Here is a 20525-nt window from a genome sequence, read left to right as displayed (position 1 = left end):
TTCGAATGCCTCCAAATGTGTGAACATTTAGAGTAAAAATCGTGCAAATAAAAAATATATAATTAAAGTACGGTATCTACAATCGAATAGATTAAATTGTAATATAGTTTTGTGTTACAATGGAACACCGATAAGTATTCTGAGGATCATACCAAAGGGAGGCTAGATTAAATCTAAAAATATCGTCTACAGTAGCAGGTCTAAATAGTAATCACTAAAAATTATATTACGATTATTAATGCTAACAATTAAGGTCATAAAATAAAAATTAAACTACTAAAACGAAGTTGACAAACAAAAAACTCTCGAATAACAAGTAGAAGATTAACTCACTTTAGTGGTTGCAATTAACTTCAGAATCCGAGTTTTACTAGTAAATTAGTTATTAACTAACTAGTATTACCTCTCAGCCTTTAATAATTAATTAATCGACCAGTACTCACTTCTCTCTCGACCTCAATTTCTTGACCGGGATAAATCACAATTTACTCGACAAACTTATCTCTCAACCTCGTTTAACCTAGATTATTTTTTAGGGTCGTCAATCCTAGGGCTTAAACACACATAAATTTATACCAACTAATTCATATGGGAAACCCTCATTCTTCCGTTAATCACCCCTATATCTGCTCGTTAATCTTCCTAAAGGACTTAGCCACTCATCGATTCAATTACCATCTTCATTAGAATTAAATTAATCATGTAAAACATACAAATTAAATTAAAATGAGAGAAGGGTGGAAATTGATCCGTTTTATAAAATGGATGTTCTCAGATTCGCGAAATCCTTTAATAGTTGTCGAGATATTGTCGTTTGTAAGAGAAACATAAAAGAAAATTATGAAAATACTAAATAACGAAGACTTGGACTCAAAACGAATCAAACCGAATCCAAGTCGGATAACAAGAAATAAAACTATTTTAAAAATAAAATAAAACTAATTAAAGTCCTAAACTACTAGACTAAAACCCTAAAATAGCTTGGCAAAAGCTCCCTATAGTTAAGCATAAGCCTCCTACTTATAGGAAAAGTTAACAACCCTAATTAGGTCAATTACAAGCCTCAATTGTACTAAATATTGATTATACAAAAGAAATCACCCTTGCTTAATTTCTGCCTTCCATCAGACTTTTATTGTGACACAGCCTAGTGTATGTCGCGACACACAACTTCGAATATAAATTCATGTGCTCGTTCAGTTGTCGCAACACTGAAAGCTTGTGTTGCGACTCAGCTATCATTCCTGATGTTTTTGGGCCTAAAAATAGGTGTCCAACTCGCTCAATTAAATCGTTAAAACTACCTTAAGGTCGGTATTGGCCCAATAGGTCAACTAACTCGAAGTATTGCATAAAAATGCTCATTTTGCAATAATTTAACTCTAAGATAATAAAACTGAAAATGCAACAATTAAACACGAAACAATTTAAAAACAAGGTCATTAAGTGCTGAAAAGTACTTAAATTGTCACTACAATTTGTGGCAAATCAACTATATCTCGTGCACTAATCTTATGGTATGCCAACTATACCCGACTCTGCTTAAGACAATTAATAAGGCAAACAATGAATCAATACATATATGTTCATGAATCACATATCATAGTTTCATATCATGCTCATTTATGCTATGCTTACCTTAATTCAATTCCCGACATTCAATATCATCATATATAAACCGAATCACGAGACAAGTAGAATGCTTACCTCAAATAGCCAATTATAACATCTCATGCATGTATATATATTGAATTCAAATCATAAAAGTACAAACTGTATTTTCGTTACTCGTCTACGAATCTCATCTTTCTCTTCTCTCGAGATGGCCCAACATTTTCTTTAGCTACGTTCGATAATTCAATTATAAAAACAACATTAGTTCACATCCAAATTACATTTAAACACATAATCAACATATTTTGCATTTCATTTATTTTAGTCCTTATACTCGAAATACTCATATTTTCCATATCTAGCATAGGATCAAAATCCGTTTTCATATTCTTTTATTAGGGACTTGTAGTTTTCATCTATAACATAGTTTCATGGCAATTTTTAATTTATTCAATTTAGTCCCTAATGTCACAAAATCTTCTAATAAGCTTAACTTAATTTCTAACTTAGTCCTTATCATAATCCAAGCTTACTAACTAACAATCTCTTCAAATTCAAACTTAAATGCATCAATTTCACTATAATGAAAACTTGCTAAACATCTATAATAGAAGAAATTAGCTAATGGGTTAGCTAAATCAAGCTCCCATAATTCAAAATCTATAAAAATCATTTAAGGAAATGGCTTGTTCACCTTAAGAATTTCAATGGTCGAATGAACTAAGAGAGCTTGGATTCTTTTTTCTTCGTTCACTAAGCTGGACAATTGAAAGCTTAAGGGAGAAGATGACAATGTTGTCATCTCCCGTTTAGGTTTATATTTATACTTAGATTAACCTTTATTAATCATAATGTTTAACCTTTAATCATACTTATGAAACCAATTACCTTAATTAATCTTAAGCAAGTGGATATTCATCAACATCCACTAACTCAATTCACCATATTGCTTAAATAACCATTTAGGCCCTTTCAAAAATTGCTAACTAGGTCCTCAAGCATTTTATAAATTAAAACTTAATAGAGATTAGACTTTTATAATTTAGTAGTATAGAATCAGAGGGGTAATCAGTTCCCTTAGAGGGTTTATGTTCAGAATCAAAATGATAATGGTACTCAAGGACAGAGAGCACCAGGTCAAGGTGCAAATCGAGTTGGGTCTAGGTAGCCTGCTTTGGAATATGCGACTAGACGTCGAGAGGACAGAGATGCGACTGATGTCAATGCAGGTACATTTCTTAAATTGTGCTTTGCATAGATTAATTCTGGCTTCACTCATCCGTTTATAACAAGTAGTGTATCTATTAAATTGGGAATTGGGGTAGAGAATTCTATTAGTAACGTTTTCGTAATTTGATCTTTAAGAGATATCTGTTGGGAATTGAAGGATATGTATTGTCGGGAATTGTGTTGGGATCAAAGTTGCACAGCGAAAGTATGGTGGCTTGGTTTAAAGAAAGGGGTATCAGATTTTAAGACTAAGAAAATTTTGAGGATAAAATTTCTTTTAAAGAGCGGAGATTTGTCACATCTTGAAAATCGGGTTAGAAAAAAATTGGAGTAGTGGACCAAAAGTTATCACGTTATAAACTTTAATTTAAAATTCGTAAAATTATAACAAGAATAAGCTATTGGCTTAATGGTTAAGGTAAATTAAGGAGTAGTGTAATTAGCTTTGAGACCCGAGTTTGAATCCCTTCTCTTGCATAGTATTGAATTTTTGCAAAAAAAATTTCCTTACTCCTATTTTATTGTTATCCAACCTAGTAATCGTAGGGTTAAATATCATTTTTTATTTTCTATACAGCCTTATTATTCCCTTTTTGTAACGCCCTAAAATTTTAATTTTGGATATTGTGAATGTGTGACACAAAATATCTGTCTGCTTAAGTAGTTATGTGTTCTGTGTGTGTTTTGGAGGTCCCAAGTTCAAGCCAGGACTTGGGCAAATTTTGGTATTTTTATGAATAAGCCCTATCTTTGGTCAGTAGGCTTTTAAGTAAAAGTTGGCAAGTAATTAACAGAATGGGCCTGTTGGTCTGGTGGATAAGTGAAGTGTTGGTGTGAAGGAGGTCCTGTGTTCGAATCTTGGCATGGGCATTATTTTTGCTCGTGCATCCAGGAGAGTTTTAGATGGACTAAAAATCAGAGTTGTGGATTTAGTGGTGAGTTTGATGGAGAGAAATAAGGGATTGGAGTGGTTATCAAATATTATGTTCATTTTTTTTCCTTTTTTTACTTTCCCCAAAATCCCTCCACCCTCTTGCCATTTTTCTCTTCATTGTTGCCGAATTTCTACTCTCTTTTACCATTTATCTTCTTGATTTTTATTTTCCCACTCTGCCTCGTGTTGCTCCACATTTGTCTGCAATTGTTCGGTAATTTTTAGATAAGTGATTTGTCTCCATTTGTTAACTTTCTTCTGAAGTGTTTTGTTTATGCCAATTAGAGGAAGATTCAAGGGCTCATAATCACCAATCGGAGTCTTAGTTTGTGTGGGAATTATTGTTCATCGGTTGAAGGTAAGGTTTAGTCGCTTATGGGTTAAAACCTCGATACGAGTTCGATTTGGGATCACGTATGTGAGATTAAATTAGTGTTATTTGTTCAATTATAGGCTTTGAGTGCTCAGGGACTATTTTAGCATCAAACAAAACTAGGTGTGTATCCGAAACGCAGAAAATGGAATTCGGTGAAAAGCTGAAATTGCTTGCTGTTTGGATAACAGTAGTAGGCTAACTTTGAAAAATCACCATAAATTGTGGAAATAAAATTAGAGGATGAAAAAAATATGAAATTAAATCTTATTGAGTCTAGTTTCTCATATAAGAAACAATGTAATTAATGGAATTGTAAATCGTGAGATATACTAAGTTTTGTGAGATAAGGTCATAATGAATTCGGGCTCCCCAGTTCTAACTTTGGGAAATCATCAAAAATTGGAGAAAAATAATTAGGGATTAAAATTTACATGTTTAAATTATTAATGATCCTATTTTCAATAGAAACAAATGGTAACATCACCCAAATTTTGTACTAAGAGATAATTATTTTTTAGCAAAGAAATGTCGAAGTTGTCAGATAGCAGAACAGTGGTAAGATTGAAGATTTTACTGTACTTATTGGATGAACCAAAAATTCTAAAAATTTTATGGTAGAAAGGTATTTGAGTCTAGTTTCAAAGATATCAAGCAGACCTTAATTTGGAATTCTGTAACTTAAGATATAAATAATTTAGTAACAATGACTCAAGTAGACAGCTTTGAAGGAACATATAAGTAAATAGTGAAAACATATATGAATATTTAGCTAGCACGGGTTACATTAAAAGTGGACCACGTGGCCAAGGCCAATTTGGGCCGAGTGGGCACACGGGCAGACCACATGGGCGTGTGAGCCCATTTTCACTAAATTGATTGCTAAGGTTGCACGGGTCACTCAAGTCGACTGTGAACCTACTGTAGGGTCGGTAAGCATTACTTAGACCCTTAATTGTATGAACTGACTGTTTGATTTATATATGTGTTGAGCATGATGATAGTATGCTTGTATATTGAACTAGTTATATGCACTGATGTCCTAAGATAGCATGTCATGACTTGTATGTTGCATTGCATGGGATTAGGTTAATTATATTTGGAGGAAGTGTACTGAAAGACTTTAAGCCTAATTTATTGTCAGCTCAGTTGCAAACTACTGTTTTGTGCCGCATTCGGTACTACTTGGAGTGTAGGGATAGATAGGTTGATTATATCCCCACATGGACTGTAGGGTTGGACGGAGATGGTGTGTAGAGGCTGGTTGGGTAGGATTTTGCTACTGCATAACTGTTACTGCTACTAATACTATGATGGGCTAAGGCCCTACTGCATTTTTAACACTGTACTGAGATGGGCTAAGGCCCAAACTGTTACTTATACTGAAAAAGGGCTTAGGCTTAAGACTGCTGTAACTGTGCACTGTGATTTGCTATTGTTTATTTTCTGTGGGATTACACACTAAGTTTTCGTAAACTCACCTCTTTTGTTTAAATGTGCGTAGGTAATCCCCAGATCTAGATGGATCAGTGCGGTGGAGGACTCGGTGATGACCACAGTTTTGGACTTTCATGGTTTTTAACCCATATTTACGATAATTGGTTTTATTTCTAATCTATTTTTACTGGCTAAGTTTTTGGGTTGTAATTGGGCTTTCGGACTTTGGTTTTGGGTTTTAATTATCTTTACCTTATGGATTACAACTGCTAGTAGTAGGAAACCTCAATTTTCAAAAGAAACAAATGTTTTTCCTAAACGCACGATTATTTAATCTATTTTAAAAGCTTCCGTAAACGAATAATGTTTAGAAACTATCGTTTAAATGAGCAACACAATTTTGGAACTAATAAGATATTAAGATAAGGATTTCAATGGAAATGGTTTTAACGCGACGACAAGGTTTTCAAGCACCCTATCATGTGACATCGCTAGATCTGGCCATAACATCTGGGCCGAGTTTGGGGTGTTACACTTTTTCATGTTGTTGTTGTTGTCTAACACATCATCTCCCTTGTCTCCCAAATCAATTTTTTCCTTTTCTCTTCTTCTTTCGTCAGCTACCCACACCCTAGTCTTTTACACCCTAATTGTCGTCAACTTCTCCTCCATTGAAGATGGTTTGTTGGTCGTTTTCTTCAGCTTCTTGTTGTTGCTTTTCCATTAATTTTTCATCCTTTGTTTTTATGTTTTTATCACTCAAAAAAAGCCTTCATTGCTGCCACAAAAATTACCATTGCCGCCCCCTCTCCTCATTGTGTAAGTGATGTTTATTTTCTCCTTTTCTCTTCCTTTTTGTTGTCGTTTATTACTGATTTATTTCTGAAATTCTAATGTTATTTTGTTAAAAAACAACCTCATTTCAGCCCCATACATACGCTAAAGACTACCCAAGGTAACCACCTAAACTATCGTCATTGGGGGTGTTTGCCATTCATTAAAACCTCTCTTGTGGCTGTCGATTTATGCCTTGAATATACTAATATGACTTGCTATTTTCAACACATTTTCCTTTATTTTTCAAGCTTTAAATAGTCACTAATCAGCCTCTTAGGCTCTTTAATGTGCCGTTGATCGTGTTCAGATGTGTGAATAAAACAAACGATTTTATAAAACAATTTTCTAAGTGTAGCTTTATTGCAAGCATATAGGTCGGTTGTAATATTTATAACGTTACAATGGAACATCGGAGTACTTCAAGGATCGAACCTAAAGGAGATGATAATTTAGCAATAAATAGCATACATGATAGAGACTAAGTGGCTACTAATACAATTTTATAGTACGACAAATCATAACAAGGAAATTTTGCAAGAAAATTAAAAATGCTAATCTAGGGACTAAATTGTAAAAAGTATAAAACTAAGAAATTATCCAAATAATGACTAATGGTGCTTGGTTGATTTCAATGTGGTTTATCGATTCTCGAACAAGGGACTTAAATCACTTAAATTACTAAGAGGTTCTATTTTATCTTTCAATCCTAATTTTATCGACTTAGACGAATTAGTCTGATTTATCTCTCAATCTCACTTATTAATCTGAGACTAATAAACGGGTGTGCAACAAGATTACCTTTTGGTCTCACTTGCCTAGATATTCCTTTAGGGGCATCACTTCCTAAGTTTTTAGATCTATTCAATTTAGTCCAATTTCTTACGATTTAGTTATTTGTCCAAAAATCCGCTTACCCACATCTCTATCAACCAACCCCCTTTTCGGTTTAGCTACTCATGCTGAAAATAAAGATAATGGACATGAAAATGGAAAGAAAAGAAGCCATTAAAGTAAAGCTTTAAGAAACATATAAAAGTTGTGATTTTTATGTAAGAAAACTTAAAGAACATGAAACTAAAAGCATTCAAAAAAGAAATCTAGAAAAAAAACATAAAAAGAACTTACTTTAACAAGTTTAAAGTAAAAGAAATTGAAGTACATTAAACTAAAGCTAGAAATGTCTTACAACCAAGGTAAAGGGACTAAAAGTGTAAATAAAACTAAGCTGCAGTGATAACTAATTTAAATAACACTAAGAAAAACAAGAACAAGAAGTAAATACAAAAAAAATAAACTCTAAAACTAAGAAAGAATAAGAGAAAATGAAAACCCTAGAAAAAGTGCAGAAAAACTAAGAGAAAACCTAGAAAAAACTAATTTTAAAACTACGCTAATGTGTGTGTGTCTCCTCCTCAGCCAATTTTGGTTGTTTTAGGCTGAATTATGATGGATTTTCATTGCCAAAATTGCCCTACATGGGTCTTGGATGATTGGTGGACCGGACTATAACATCTCGAAGTAAGGATTAAGAGTTTGGGGCAAAGCAAGTGGGATTCGCCAAGGAGTTATGCGAATAGGAGATTGCCCAAAAATGTGACAAGCATGTATATGCCAGTAGATGGGCCAGCAGGTGTAAGACCAATAAGTTTGATGAGCTAAAGTACACTAGTAAGCTTGCTAAGTAGGAGTTCACCAGAAGGTTTGGCGAACTAGAGTACGCCAGAGGATTAAGTGAACTTAGAGCACTAGTAGGCTTGGTGAAGCAAGGATCACCAGTAGGACATGAGGACACTTAGAACCTATAACTTAAGCCTTTGTCGTTTAGGGAATTTCATATCTTGTTCTCCTAAAATTACTATCAATCATTTTGTCTTCAAGTCTTAAGAGCCCAGCACTTAGAAATCATGGTAAGGTCTTGTTCTCTAGTAATGTTCCCAATAAGGGAAACTAGGTTCGCTAAAAAGTCCAGCATGTGCAAACCTAGGATCTCTAATGTTTATGTATGTGCTTGAATGTGTTGTTGCAACTTCTGAATGTTTGTTAGAAACCTAGAAAAACCATCTTCAAGCAAAGTCAAAGGAATAGTAAAACTTGTCTAAGTTTTTAAGCAAATTGGTGAGTGTTTAGGGATTGCCACTTATATGTGTATGAAGCGTAATGTTAATTAGGAGCTTAGGGTTTTGACCTAAGTTCTAAGAGTAAGTCTTTTCTACTACTTCTTTTTATGAAAGTATTTAAATATGTGTTTTCATAAACAGTAACATGCGAGCTCTATATGGTGAGCTCTATATGATTATGTGTTTTGCGAACTCTATGCTAAGTAAATGTTTTAAAATAACGTTTTAAATCTGTTGGATATAATGACATGCCATAGGATTGTGAGTACTCACCTATATGTTTTATGTTTTGGGCACTAAAGCTCTGGTACAGGCTAGAGAGATAAGGGAATGCATAGCTAAGCTCCATTCAATGGGATATATTGGTGTGTTGAAGAGTGCTTAGCCTTGTGCTACAGTTATGGGACATGTCAAGGACTTATTAAGTCATTTTTCGGTGTTGTAAAAAGATTTTATTATCCAATAGGAATGAACAAGTGAATAATATGTGTTTTTCAAGATACTGTGTTTTACTAAGTTATCCGACTGTAAGTGTTTGTGAATTAGACTTCACACAAGTATGGCGAACCCTAGTTCGCAGCTCTATAATTTTGTCTATGTTTCTTTTTAACTTATGCTTTGTGCTTACTGCGTGGTTATTGTTGTTTCCTGTATATTCACCGAGTTCTCAAAGACTCACACACTCTTTTCCAAACACCGTAGATAAATAGATTGCAAGGTGAGCAACAGTGAGGCGAGTGATTCAAGCGAAGAATACATGCTAGAAAGGTAGAGCAGGAAAAATCTGGACAATAAATGCAATGTGGGATAGTTTGTTGTAAACTCAAAATTACATAAGATTTTTCTATATGTTTTTACCACCTTTTGACTTAATAAATATGTTAATATTGAGTAATTGTTATTGAATTAAGTGAATTTTACTTAAATATTAATATTGGAAATGAATTTATAAAGTATGTGAAATTATGCTTTATTACATGATTTTTATGTAAAGTTTATATTAGTTTTATGTTAATTATTAATATGATAGTTTTCACTATGCAGTGGGACCATGGAAGATGATATTAATATAAATGTTGCATGGACATGCACATACCCACTTTGTTTGGATAGCAAGACCATGTAAAACTAGGTCTTAAGGATGTTAAGTTGACCCAGTAAAAGTGTGCTACATGATGGACAAGTCTGATTATTTATTGGACTAAGAAACCATCCAACAAAGAGGAATTAAAGCCCAATTTCAGTACAAGCAAATGGCTGCCCAAAAATAAGCTTTGGGATATTTTGCTAAAGGTCCTTGAAGTTGGAAAGATGTCAGAAATCAACACACAAGTTTACCCTTTGAAACCGTCCACCTTATGGCTATTAATAGCAAGGTTTTTAATTCAAAATAAAGCAACCAACTCATCCCCTTTCCACAATTTTTGGGATAATTTGTTTCACATAATACAAGCACACAAAAAAAAAACAACCAAACACAATACGAAAAATTAAATAACAGTAAACAAATCCAAAAGTATTTAATAGTTTACATGTTGCATAAAAAATGAAAATAAATGAAAAAGCATGTAATTAATCGGAGTCAACCTCGGGACCTCGCTCAGTCCTGCAATTCCTTTTCCTTTGCCCCTCTCAGGCGTCCTTGCAGAAGACATCACAGGTCAATTACTTGGCTCATGGATGACAAGTCTCCCCATGGGTTGCCGTACAGACGTCAAAGCTCCCTTGAAGTTGCCGTGATAGGATGCGAAATTGTCATCCTTCCTTGCCTCATCATCCTCTTCTTTTTTTTATTTCCTCTTCATGATCCTCCCCGACTGTCTAATGAATCACTTGATCATTCGGACCATTGTTGTAACCTTCGAAACCTGACCTAGATGTTATAGCTAGATTAAGAAGGCTACATTAGCCACCGAAATGACTAAGCTAACTTACGTTACTTTTGAAGACCTTAAGTAAACTCATTTTAGAGAAAATCGTAGTTGTACTTTGAGTTAGCTTAAAAGCATTCATTCATTAGGTCGTGTATACTTAGGGTTCATTTTATTGTTGATAGTGTTGTTTTAGAAAAACAGTTTGCTTGTTGCTCTTCTTTAAAAAAAAACTCGATGTTAAACTAATACAGCGGAAAAACCATTTTTCAAGTCATTTCAGAATCTTAGTTGCCTTATCAATTTGTTTTTCAAAAATTATTCCTTTGCAATGTAGTGGAAACTAGGGAACAATATCAAATTTTACTTAAGCCCGATATCATGCATTATTCAATTATTATGCTTGAGTAATCCATGTATGCAAAAATCCCTAAAAGAAATGTTACCAAGCCACAAACCAGAAATAATTAAAAATTTCAAGCCATAACTAATAAAGACTTAATAATACTTAATTAAATAATAATAATTCGAGGTCCAAGTTGATTCTATGAATGCCGAGTCCGGTCCTAATTTTGAGGTTTACCTGAAAAGTTATACACTATTGGGGGTGAGCTTATGAAAAGCTCAGTCTGAGTTGAATAATTATTTAAACGGGAAAAAACATCAAATATAGTGAAACATATTAGCATCAATAGAAGAAAACAGAACCTCATAGGAATTTCATGTCATTACTTAGCCATTATCAAATTGTTGTCAAACGATGTATGAGCATTGGTCATCATTCATTCGAGTAACAATCATTAATTTCGATACCATTCAACACAAAAAAATACAATGCGTAGCATAAATCAATAACATTCGAATATACCGTGCACATGATGCAATGCAAAAAGGTTCCTACCCATACCATCCACTACACACCACGAGTTTCCCAGAACCTGTCTGCCAAACTCCAAAACATTATGAGCATAGCTCAATGTGGTAAAACCATCGAATAATTAATAATGTAAAAAATATTTTGGATATCAAATAGTGAGATACAATTGCCAATAACATATAATATGCGATCAAATCGCCAATCCCCTAGGTAATCTAAGTGCAGTGCACTAACTACGAATAATGCGAACTTAATATGCCACTGGTACGCCACGGAACTCCTCTGTAAACCACAAAATCCCAACCCAATGCATATGCAATATGTCACACAATCTCATACATAATCATATCTCAATACTTTTCACATTCATTTGACATGCTCAGCATGTTGTAAACTGAAAAACATTTAGGATTTTTCCTATATAATTCATTAACATTTTACTTAAATTTGTTGTTAAAACCAAGTAATTGTTTAATAAATTAATGAAATATGTGAAAATATGAAATTAGGACATAGAAATTATTAAAATGTGATTTTATACTTTATTATATAGTTTTAACGCATAAAATGACTTATTTTATATTAATTTGAGCATATTATATTTTTAAGCTATAAAGTGGGGCATGCATGATTAAATTAAATAATAAAATATAAAGTTATATTTAATAATTAATTTTTAATATTTCTTTAATAAATTGGGTTTTAATTAATTAAGTAAATTGATTAATTAAAGTGGTTAAATTATATTATTTGGTCCTCTAAACTATCTACTATTTTTGGACAGGTCTGAAAATTTTCTTCTAATTGCAAAACCGTCCAAATTGGGGACCAATTCAACCCAATTTTTGGCTACACATGGATGTCATAAACCATTTTTGGTTTAATTATACAAAGTCCTTGAAGAGTTAAAGAAATTGGAGATTTTCCCGAAGATTTTCTGATGACCGAGTCTAAGTCCTGAGTTGTTGTGGCACTCAAACTGACCGAAAATCAAGGAAAAATTAGCCACCTTTCCTCAGTTCATGTCCGGCCACTCTTGGAGGAAGTTTCAAAGGATGGAAACTCCTACTTTTAGCGAACTAGCTCCCTTGCCTCACCTATAAATAAGAGCTCATTTCTCACTTTTTCAATCATCCCTCATCCCATCATCTCTCACTCATTCATCATTCTCTCAACTCTTTTAGCTATCTTCCCCTTTCATCATCCTTGCATAAGGATTTTAGCAATTAATCCTCTTAAAGAACCCTTGGTCGGCCACCTTGGATAGCCATCAAGAAAGGAGCAACGCAAAGAAGCGAAAGAGCCTCGTCAGTTAGAGTCTTGGGTGACAGCCACCCTGAATTGGGTTTAATCTTTCCTTTCTTTAAATTTAATTTAAAGATGTTTGCTATGTGTTCTTTGTTCTTGTTTACAAAAATGATAGCTTAATTTTATTTAAGCTTGGATGATTATTTTGATTAAATAATATTTATTTGATTCAAGCTTATAATATTTTTGCCTTAATCGATCATGTTTTCAATTAAAATCAAGTCTGTATTTCGTTCGTACGTGATTGAAATGCACCTGAATTAGCTGAGCGATCCTGACCAGATGATGGCTAATGGAAGCATAATTGAAATGTGCATGCTCAATTTAGATCCTAACCCGATTGAATTGTAGGTTGCATAACAACTCTAACCAAGCTCTGTTATCTGCAAAGTTTTTAGATTTGTGTGATTAAATTGTTTCAAACCTAACACATCCCTGTTACCTCACATGAATGCTAAGAAACCCTTAGTAAATAAAGATCAGTAAAATGTGTATTTACTAAGTAAAGGATTCCGAAAGGACATAATGTTGTTTCCAAACTCATGAAAGATCGAGTTTCCATGAAATATTTTTCCGAATGTTATTAAGCATGTTGATAATAAATTGAGTTTAATTAAAGTTATTATGCTAGTTTATTTATGTTATAATTGTTGCAAATTGTGTTTAATTTTACTAAAACCTATTTCATTCATATAGTTTGCATACTTAGGATAATTTGTATTAAGGATCATTGTATTTAGTTTAACATATTTTAATCACCACGTCTCAACTATATTGTGTTTTTATTTATCAAATTTTTAATATAATTTTACAAATTAAGTGACTTAGCACAAATACAATCCCTGTGGAGACGATAACTCGATACTTACTTATTACTTGATAACGACTGTGTACACTTACACAAACACCAGCATTACAAGTTTTTAGTGCCGTTGCCGGGGATTTTCAACTATTTCCATAGTTATTATTTTCGTGAAATTATTTATTTTCAATTTGATTTGTTTCTAACATTACTAACTTATTCTTTTTAATTTTTGTGATTTTCTTTTTAGGTGTTTATGAGCATAGATCGAATTATCGATTTACTCCCTGTAAACCCTAAAATTGAGCAAACTTTTAGACAAAGAATACGTGAACGAATAGCTCAAAGACAAGTCGAGATGGACCTTGGAAATCAGAATCAAGACCAAGGTAATGAAGCCGATAATGTACGAATTTTTATCCTCATTGCCGATGATAGGGATCGATGCATCAGACAATATGCTGTGCGACTTTTCAGTGAGTTAGACCCAGGAATTAGAAGGCCATATATTGAGGCAACCCAGTTTGAATTGAAACCAGTGATGTTTCAAATGCTACAAACGGTGGGCCAATTTAGTGGTATGCCCACGGAAGATCCACATATCTACCTTCGATTCTTTATGAAGGTAAGTGATTCATTCAAGATAGTTGGTGTGACTAAAGACGTACTGAGGTTGAATTTGTTTCCGTACTCATTGAGAGATTTTTGGTTAAGTATTTCCCACGGAGCAAAAACACTAAGTAAAGGAATGAGATCACAATTTTCTAACAATTGGATGACGAGTCTTTGTGTGAGACTTGGGAGCTATTTAAGAAGTTACTTCGTAAATGTCCTCATCATGGGATTCCTCATTGCATCCAGCTGGAGACATTCTATAATGGCCTCAATGCACATACAAGATTGATGGTAGATGCTTCCGCGAATGGTGTAATTTTGTCTAAGTCTTATAATGAGGCTTATGAGATCATCGAGAGGATCGCGAGTAATAACTATCAATGGCCAACAGATTGAACAACTTTAATAAGACGCATAGCCAGAGTTCATGAAGTTGACTCCCTCACTTCATTATCAGCTCATGTATCGTCTATTTCCTCTATGATAAAATAGTTAACCACTAATAGTACTAATGATTTTGCAGCTCAGCCACCAAGTCCGTTTGAAGTAGTTTTCTGTGTGTACTGTGGGGAAGGTCATTCTTTTGAGAATTGTCCATCAAATCTCGAGTCAGTGTACAATATGGGGAACCAATATCAAAATAGGAGTGGACAAGGACCCCAATCCAACTTCTACAATTCGTCATGGCGTAATCATCTTTTCTTGGAGTAACCAAGGAAATGGATTGAACAACAACTTATTGTAGCAAAGACCCAACCAATCTCAAGGGTATAATCAGCAAGCTTCAAAACCACCTCAAGCTGAGGCATCAAACAGATTGGAAAACTTGTTGAAAGTGTACATGGCAAAGAATGACGTTTTGATCCAAAGCCAAGCAGCAATACTGAAAAATTTGGAAAATGAAATGGGTCAGGAACTTTACCGAGCGATTCTAAAAATCTAAGAAATTTGGGAAAAAACATATCAAGATAGTGGCATTAGAAAGTAGTAAGTCTTTGGAACCCCGATTGACTGATATCGAAGATGAGCATGTTGAAAAGGAGGAAAGTCAACCAGATGTTGAAGTTCCTACACCGAAGGAATCAGAATCTGCAAAGTCTGACAAGGTAAACCCTGACTTAGTGAATTCAGATATTTTAACATCTTCTTTAGATGCAGATTTACCTACTCAGAAATTTTTTTCGGTTCAACCGAAAGTTTCATCACCTCTATATCTGCAAAGATTACAGCAACACAAGCAGAAACAGAAGGTGCAATTCAAGAAGTTTTTGGATGTTCTAAAGCAGTTACACATCAATATTTCATTAGTGGTGGCTTTAAAACAAATTCTGAATTATGTAAATTTTATGAATGATATACTGTCCAAGAAGAAACAACTGAGTGAGTATGAGACTGTTGCCTTGACAAATGAGTGCAATACGATCCTGCAGAACAAACTGCCACCAAAATTGAAAGACCCAGGAAGCTTTACTATACCCTGTAACATTGGTGAATCTTACTGTGGTAAAGCTTTGTATGACTTAGGAGCGAATATCAACTTGATGCCTAAGTCTATCTTCAAGATGTTAGGGATAGGTGAAGTAAGACCTGCAACTGTGACGCTTTAGCTAGTGGATCGATCGTTAGCATATCCCGAAGGAAAGATCGAAGATGTTTTGGTAAGAGTCGATAAATTTATTTTTCCTATTGATTTCATTATTTTAGATTTTGAAGCAGATAAGGAAGTGTGTATTATCCTTGGAGACCTTTCCTAGCCACGGAGAGAACGTTAATTGATGTGCAGAAAGGCGAACTCACCATGCGAGTTCAAGACGACCAGGTAAGTTTTAACATTCTTAAAGCGATGAAATTTCCCGATCCGGTAGAGGAGTGTTCAGTCATGGAAGACATAGAAACCTTGGTTTCTATAAAAAGTAATTTTGAGGAAGATACATTGGAGAAAGCCTTAGAGTTTAACCCTTTGGAGGATGAAGAAGGTGAAGAAAACATGGCTTTGATGGAAGCCAATCTGAGAAATTTTATTCAATCTACACGATTTGAACCGTTGGAGTTAGAAGTCAGAGAATTTGTGCAACTAAAGTTGTCAATTGAAGAACCACCTAAACTCGAATTAAAGGTACTTCCTTCCCATTTAAAATACGTTTATTTAGGTGACTGTTCTACTTTGCCTGTGACTATTTCAGCAGAACTAACGAAAGATCAGGAGGAACAACTGATTACTATTTTAAAGAGATTTAAGAAAGCCATTGGTTGGACCATAGCTGGCATTCGAGGTATAAGCCCTTCTTTTTGCATGCATAAAATCATTTTAGAAGAAGGTAAAAAAGCTTAGATTGATGGGCAAAAGAGGCTCAATCCTATTTTGAAAGAAGTTGTGAGAAAGGAAATGATCAAATGGTTAGATGCGGGAATCATCTATCCTATGTCAGATAGTTCGTGGGTAAGTCCAATATAGTGTGTGCCAAAGAAAGGTGGAATCACGATTGTTGAAAATGAGCATAACGAGTTAATTCCTATGAGAACTATTATCGGTTGGAAAATCTATATTGCTTATAGAAAGTTGAAAAAAGCCATTCAGAAGGACCATTTTTCAGATCAGATGTTAGATCCTAAGGTAGTCATGCGATTCCTACATAAACATGTGTTTACACAATTTGGGACACCAAGAGCTATTATTAGTGATGAAGGTTCTCACTTTGTGAAAAAATGGCTTAAGTGGTTGCTTGACAAATATGATGTAAAGCACAAGATTGCTACTGCTTATCACCCCCAATCCAATGGGCAAGTTGAAAGAGTAAACCGTGAAATCAAAGGTATCCTTGAAAAGGTTGTATGCCCTAGCAGAAAAGATTGGTCTCGAAGGCTCGATGATGCACTATGGGTCTATCAAACAACATTTAAGACTCCTTATCGGTTAGTATTTGGAAAGGCATGTCATTTGCCTTTAGAGTTGGAGAATAAAGCTCACTGGGTTTTGAAGCAGTTGAACTTTGATCTTAAGGAAGCTAGTGAGAGAAGGATGTTACAACTTGATGAGTTGGAAGAGCTGAGGTTGTTTTCCTATGATAATGCAAAAATGTGTAAAGAAAGATCAAAGAGATGGCATGATAGTCATATACGACCTCGCGAGTTTAAAGAAGGCCAAAAGGTTTTGTTATTTAATTCAAGGCTGAAATTATTTCCTAGGAAGCTGAAATCCCGATGGAAAGGACCCTATACCATCTACCGAGTTTATCCTTACGGAGTTATTGAATTATACGACAATTATGGAGGTACGTTTAAAGTTAATGGTCAACGTCTCAAACACTAGTGGGATGGTGAAGATGAGCGAATTGAATCCTTGCTCATCTTAACAGACCCTTAATTTTTCATGAACTCATTGTGTAAATAAATAAATAATTAGAACTTATTTTCTTAACTTATTACATTTAATTAATTCTGTTTAAGGAGATTGGAACTTAAGCAAGACCGCTGTGACCCCTCCAACCTTTTTTGGGAATTAATTTAATGTAATTTGTTAAGAAGAAAGTTTCTAATTAAGACTTAATTTTTTTAATTTCGTTTGTACTATTTAAATTTTTACATTAATAAAGAGGGTCAAATTTGGCCCAAGTACTAATCAGTTTTTTTTAAGATATAGTTTGAGTTTGAAGCCCAAGACAGCAAAAAGGAGGGAAAAATCTATGCCTTGCCTTCACATCCATTACTTGCCGCCCAAGTAACTTTAATGTAGCTAAATTTTTGATACATGTTGCCCGAATTTTTCCCTATATAAATCCCTCTTCATTGTACTAATTTTTATATCCCTCGAAACAATTTGCTTCCACCCTAAAAATCCCTAAATCTCTTCTTTCTATCGTCAACCTCAAATCTCAAACGAAACCGTAGTCCGTTTCTTTCTTTTTGCCGAAATTCCCTATTGCTGCCGCAAAGAGATCACCGCCGCACCATCCTTGTTGTCGCAAGATTTTTGCCATAGCAAGTTATACCAACTTTGTCGATTTCTCTTCTCTCTTGTGCAAAAACTCTGCTGAATTTTCTAGAAAATATCATGTCTCACAAAAGAACTAGATCCTCAAATACTACTCCTGGAAACCCGATTGTGGTTGAAGAAGAAGTGAAGGAGTGATTTGATTCAATTTTCAAGCATCAACCTATGATGCCGGAAAAAGGTGTTAACCTGAAGAGCAATGATGTGATTTTTTTTCCTGTGCCAATTAAAAAGATAATCAATGCTCTCAAATGGAAAAGATTATGTGATGCTCGTTCACTTTCTGATGATGAACTAGTTCGAGGATTCAATGCTAGTTTGACTATGCAAGATGCTACTGAAGTCATTGTTCGAGAAAAAAAGGTACCTCTTACTTCTAAGTCCATCAATGATTTGTTTAATTTACTTGATGTTGAAGAAGATGAGTAGTACTACCCTATAATGAGCAATATCAACTGGGAATTTCTTCAACAAGTGCTTGATGTTGTGACCAATCCGGGATCCCAATAGATTATAAGAAACTATGGGAGTCATTCTTGTTGAAGAGAATACTTAAAACCAGTAGCAAAGGTATGGTTTTATTTTGTTCGCTACAGTTTTATGCCTATCTCACACAGTTCCACCATCTCAATGGAACGGATGCTCTTGTTATATGCAATTTTGACAGAAAAGTCCATTAATGTTGGGAAAATTATCCTCAAGGAGATCCATGATTGTGCTAAAAAGAAGACAGGAAGTGCTTATTTCCAATCATTAATCACTTCACTTTGCTTAAGGGCCCGTGTTAAAACACAAGCAAATCTGAAGGGGCAGTATGTTTAAGGGTGTATTACAAGTCATGATCTTGAAAGGTTGGTAGAAAGAGTGCATGAGTTGAACCAAGGTGAGCAAGAGGAACAAACTGAGCCAAAAACTGAAGAGTCAACAAATAAAATAGAAACTAAAGCTGATTCAATTACAGACACTGAAGAAGACGAATCTGATAAGGAACCAACTAGTCCTCAACCAGCTGAACGAGCTGAAAAACCTGGACCTAGGGTTGAGCCAGAAGAAGAACCAGTCAAGCTAAGTGTTGAACCTGAATATACAACTCCTATGTCGACTTCTGCAAGTACTTCAAGGAAATCAGAGTTGTCAATTTTAATGGATATGTGCAAATTCATGCACAATCAGCAACAAACTATCTATAAATATGCAAAAATTAGAGATGAATCAATTCAAAATACTTTTAAGAATATCTCTAATACTTTTCTTCCTAAGTTCCCAAATGCTATCTTTGAGACATGGACGAAAGAGACTAACAATGCAAATGAAGATGGAGCTAAAGAAGACAAGGGGAATAAGTCAGAAAAATAAAGGGGGATTCTTGTCTTGTTATTTATTTAATTATTTTTGGGTCTTTAGGAATTTATTTCTTTAGTAATTAGGATTTAATTTTTTCAAAATAAAACATAGCAAGCATGAATAAATACTTCTTTAGAAAGAAAAAGATTAAGTGATGTGGCAATGGGAATGAACGTGTCTAGGATTGGATTATTAGGAAAGACTTGGTATTTAAGTGGTCTTAATGACTCACCTCTCTTTCTTTACAAGCCTACCTGGTGTTCAGTTTTCATTCATTACTTTATTATCGCAATAAGGACATTGTTTCTTTATAAAGGGGGTAAGGCAAATAATTGCTCGAAATTTTTAAAATTTTCAAGTATGTTTCAAATCATTTCTTTCATAAGTATGTTTTAATAAATGAATGTTTAGAGAAATTCTTTTTAATAAGATAGCTTGTATGCAAGCATGAATGATGATTTTATCTGAGTGATTGTATGTTATCATGAAAAATGGAATGTTTTTATGATATTAGTCTTAGGTAATGTTTGCCATGAAAACTTAGTTTCTCTTGAGATTAGACATGCATGAAGGTTTATATCTTTAGAATTGACTTAGTAACTTTCTTGAGGCGAAATCCTAGGGGACATAAAAATCTAAAATGATATAGGCCCCATTTTTCTTTGGATTGTTTGAGCCTTTTCAAGCCCACCTTATGATATTAGACCCTTGAAACTATAATTCTGAGCTTAAAAGTTTGTTCATTGTAATAAACCTACATTATAAGCCAGTACCATCTTTTTAAAATTATCCTAATTTTGTGCACCTATCTTAACTAAAGTTGTCTTGGGAATCAACATTTGAGAAAATTTTCATAAAGATGTATGTGCTCATGCTTAAAAAAGAAAAAACCAACAACAACAACAGTAAAGACAAAGAAAGAGTGAAGAAAAATTTGCTCAGTCTCCAAAAAAAATGTATGAGTATGAGTTCAAAATAAGTTTTGGGAGTTCCACAGGTTCACTTGAAGAAAAATGTTGAATTTTGAGAAATCCAAGACAAGTTAAAGGTTAAGATTTTGAAACCGAAATGTCCTAGCTCTTAAAATCCCCACCTTTAACCGAGCCCCATTACAACCTTATAAAAAATCTATTGATTTGATGATTATGTCACCTACATTAATGGAGAGGAAGTAT

At 34.1% G+C, this 20525-nt stretch overlaps 1 non-coding gene across 1 annotated transcript; it reads right to left on the bottom strand.

Moving 5' to 3' along the window:
- Positions 1 to 14138: 14138 nt before the first annotated feature.
- LOC128036327 (small nucleolar RNA R71) lies at positions 14139 to 14245 on the bottom strand. Its single transcript, XR_008193125.1, has one exon. It is a non-coding gene; the product is annotated as a small nucleolar RNA R71 (small nucleolar RNA).
- Positions 14246 to 20525: the final 6280 nt, after the last annotated feature.

The sequence above is a fragment of the Gossypium raimondii genome, chromosome 13 (genome assembly GCF_025698545.1).
Source record: "Gossypium raimondii isolate GPD5lz chromosome 13, ASM2569854v1, whole genome shotgun sequence".
Classification (NCBI taxonomy): Eukaryota; Viridiplantae; Streptophyta; class Magnoliopsida; order Malvales; family Malvaceae; genus Gossypium; species Gossypium raimondii.
Note: the sequence above shows the minus strand (reverse complement) of the source record. Positions and strands in the feature narration are given on the sequence as shown.